This window comes from Clytia hemisphaerica, unplaced genomic scaffold, assembly GCF_902728285.1.
Source record: "Clytia hemisphaerica strain Z4C2 unplaced genomic scaffold, Clytia hemisphaerica genome assembly, whole genome shotgun sequence".
Taxonomy (NCBI): Eukaryota; Metazoa; Cnidaria; class Hydrozoa; order Leptothecata; family Clytiidae; genus Clytia; species Clytia hemisphaerica.
Window position 1 is genome coordinate 132,438 of NW_027104131.1, and position 4,600 is coordinate 137,037.

A 4,600-nucleotide genomic window follows, 5' to 3' on the forward strand; every position below is an offset into this window, starting at 1 on the left:
TGATCCGTCTCTTGTCTCTAGTTGATGAGCATCAAGCATATAGGCATCTAGTACTATTTACGTAACCTTTGGTGTCTCCCAGCTGGGGATCAAACCCACAACCTTACATACCGCACCGTAGCTGATGCTCTAGCCTTCATGCTACTCTTAGCCTTTATGCTACTGTCGTAGTATATATAGAGGTTCAAATAAGTCGTAAAAGAGTCGTGGTACACTTTTTACAGTTTTACTTTGCCTAAAAACGATTGATTTAAATTATAGCTCTTTCGAAGCTTTACATTTTTTTTTCTTCGATATCCTCAAACCTAGATAAACTACAACCCTCGCAGATTTTTAAAAAGTTTTAATGCGTCACAAATCACTCTAAAAGGAAGATTAATCTATTTCCCTTTTTCGTTTTCAAAACGTCAATGATGCGTCAAATAATTCAATGCTAAAGTTCTTATTTGTTGCAATATTGCATATAGACACAACCTTATCTCATGCTTAAAACCATCATAATCAAGAAAGGGGGGGGGGTTCAGGGGTCTTAAATACCGTCATACCGAGAAGATTTTGGGTCAAATACCGTAATACCGTCGGTGAAGGAAGCCTAATACCGATACCGATATTATATTTATGTTTTTTTTCTCGAAAATAATGAATTTTCAGTTATCAAATCTATTGTGTAGTAACAAATTAGAAATTGTACAAACAAGTTTATTCCTCTTAACAATGATTGGGTGGGGTACCGAAGGGATGTCAGAACAAAATCTAGATTACTCATGTACGATTAAATAACTCTAAAATACTTTTGTTTCCGTTGTGAAGGCACGGTATAATGAATGCATTGATAATACTGATTGAGGGTTCTTAAGCCTGCCATTATGTTTTTCTTATCTTGAATCTAGAAATTACGTCTTGATTTTTAAAGAGAAAGAGGCAGGGTCACGGCAAATCTGTAAAGGTTGAATTCAAATCCCACCCTTTTTTGAAAGAAAATCACGAATAAAACCCCTAATTTATAAGGGTTGACAAAAAATTAACATTTAATAAGGATACAGCATTTTATAAGAGTTCATTATAGTTTTGATAAAATTGATATCTAATAAGTCTTCATGATTATGAAATTGATAAAATTCTTCTGAAGATTGCTATTATGGTACATTCCTTTATTTCCCCAGCTGGGGATCAAACCCACAACCTTACATACCGCACCGTAGCTGATGCTCTAGCCTTCATGCTACTCTTAGCCTTTATGCTACTGTCGTAGTATATATAGAGGTTCAAATAAGTCGTAAAAGAGTCGTGGTACACTTTTTACAGTTTTACTTTGCCTAAAAACGATTGATTTAAATTATAGCTCTTTCGAAGCTTTACATTTTTTTTTCTTCGATATCCTCAAACCTAGATAAACTACAACCCTCGCAGATTTTTAAAAAGTTTTAATGCGTCACAAATCACTCTAAAAGGAAGATTAATCTATTTCCCTTTTTCGTTTTCAAAACGTCAATGATGCGTCAAATAATTCAATGCTAAAGTTCTTATTTGTTGCAATATTGCATATAGACACAACCTTATCTCATGCTTAAAACCATCATAATCAAGAAAGGGGGGGGGGGTTTCAGGGGTCTTAAATACCGTCATACCGAGAAGATTTTGGGTCAAATACCGTAATACCGTCGGTGAAGGAAGCCTAATACCGATACCGATATTATATTTATGTTTTTTTTCTCGAAAATAATGAATTTTCAGTTATCAAATCTATTGTGTAGTAACAAATGAGAAATTGTACAAACAAGTTTTGTACTTTATGAGGCCCCCCAGTCAACCCTCAATTCGCACAAATTTTTGCCAATTCACGTATTCACGCGCGAAAAAAACCATTTTTGCTTTTACATCTTTGGTTAAACGATTGTGACCTTATTGGGCTAAATTTAACCTTTTTATGGTCTCTTTTAAACAGATTGACCTATTCTTATGGGATGGGCTGGAGTTTTTACAAGAGACTTCACTACCAGTGGATACCCCTTAAAACCACATACCCCTTAAAACCCACAATGTTGCATTTTTGGCTTTCATAACTACCAGATTTAATTTTATGTGGTATGTTTCACTTTTTTACAACCTCTTATAAATGTTCTTTCATAAAATACCAAATTTTAAGGATTTTAAAGATGCTAAAGTATCTTAAAATTCGAAGTTATTCAAAATTTTATCAAAAATCCCTTCAAAAAATTGAATTTAAGGTCATAAAACCTATACTTTTTAGATACCTATACTTATGGTAGGTATGAAAAAATCATTTTCATCTTCGTGAATAGACCCCAACGAAAATGACAGGCCCTTAAAATTCTACTTTAAAGCACTTTTATGGTGATGATCAATAAAATCTGAAAATCGACTTTCTCAAAACCTGGTCATGTTGCATACCAAAATGTCACAAATTTGATGGAGATTTAGAAAAACATTAGAACCATAGGTCAAAAATGAAGCGAATGAAGGTTTTGGCCTTTCGTAGCCGTTTTTGACGAAAAAACCACACACAATTGCATTATGGGCATGAAATCCTAAAAAATGAAAATATTGTTGTGAGAATGAATTTCTAGCAAGTCTTTGAACCATTGAATCACGAAGCAACACCAAATTTGTATCCATCAGCTTGAGTATCCCGTTAGCAAGGGTCGGACTTTGTGGTTTTTAGCCTTATTTTTGTAGGTTTTAAGGGGTATTTTGATTTTAACACATATTTTCGAGATCATTTAGGTACTAATGGTATATTCATAACATTAGTAACTTTACAGTGAATCACTGTTCAAAATTTGAGGTCAAAAGAACTTTTTTGTAAAAAGTTATTCGAGAAAAACCATTTTGTAGGTTTTAAGGGGTAAATAGCTAAAACTGCACTTTTTCACTTCCTCGTGAAAAACTGAAAACTGTTTTCTACAAAACATCACTGCTAGGGAAGACAATCATAGACAACGTACTTTCAACACAAAAAGTTTCAGCCTTACACTCCAACTAAACAATGAGATAGAGGGTACCACTTTTTATTGTGGGTTTTAAGGGGTATCCACTGGTAATTGGTTATTTGAAGTAATAGAGATGACGCGTTCTTTAGAAAAAGTAACAAAATTGTTTTATTACAGGTTAACGACCAACCAAATTAAACGAGAGCTTGTAAAAACTCCAGCTTGTCCCATTCTTATACCAAACATTTTCGCCAATAAAGTTTTTTGCTAGTTTTGTGACCTTATTTTCGATATCGTCCACTTTTTAAGGCCTCTTTTACAGCTATTTGAGCTTTCATAAAGCAATATTTTAGGTCTGCCGCGCCAAAGTTACTTGCTTGTTACGGGAGGCAAATGCAAAAAATAAGCCCTTCCCCCAATAATTTCTTCTTCGCAGACCCATAAGATGTCTTTTATATTGAGAATTAATTCAAAATCGAGGTTTGGGCCAATCATGGTCTGAGAAGCTGTAGAGTTCAACACAGGCTTCATAGAGGTGGTGCTGTGGTGCAACTAGAGGACGCGAATTGTAAAGTTTAACGGGGGGGTTCCCCCTATCGGAGGAAAGAAAAAAATATAAAAAAGAACGCGAGCGAAGCGAGCGCGAAAATCTTTCGAGAATTTTCGCTCTCCTTTGTTATTGAAAAACGGCCTTAATACGCTATTGTTAGCCAAGTATGCCTTGTTTGGTCATACAATTTTTGATTTTATTTAACACTGACCATTTGTTGGCAAAAAATATGGTACGGCGAGCGACGTACCTGCCGTACCCGGTGCGGCGTTCCAAGAGTTTCGCCCAAGAAAAAATTTAAAATTTAGAATGCCTAAATTGCCTGAAAACGCATCATGTGCATCATGATGCGAATTCTTTTTTAATCGTTCGATGCTGCACAAGATGCTTTTAGAACTACTGGATGCAGTATTTGCATCACAAAAGTTGTCATTAAAAAAATGCGCCCGCAGAAAAATAACAAAAATTGTTTAGTTATTGTAAAGTTTTGCTTATTTTGAATAACCTCACCATGACAATAACTCAATAGGACATCCTAGATTGTGCGAGGGAAGCGAGCAAGAAAATTTTACTGGTTAAAATAGCGGAATAGACTTATCTTTTTTGAAAATTTTTCTACATGAAACTCGTAAAGAAACTAAAAGGTAAATAGTTTTATACCGAAATACCGTTTTTTATTGATAAAAATATCGAAATACCGACAAAAAAACAGGCAATTTACCGATACCGGTAGAAAATGAAATACCGTAATCCCGTCGTTTTTTTCTCGTAATACCGATTTACCGGGGGTAAAAAGGCCCAATACCGTCATACCGTAAAAGTGAAACCCCCCCCCCAAGAAAGGGAACCTCAAAATGCAAATGGCTGCAACATTAACACGATTATTAAGTGATTTATCATATTCTTTATCCCTTAGTAGTTTTCCTCGATTTCAGAAAAGTATCATGTACAATGCGTGATATGATCCATATTCTCGGAGAAGGATTGCTCTCGGATTTGCTCATGTCCACATAGTTTTAATGGTTCAACGTAGAACGAAATCAGGTTGAGTTTTTGTTCATCCATAATTCTGCCTTCAGCCAGTACCTAAATTCTTCAA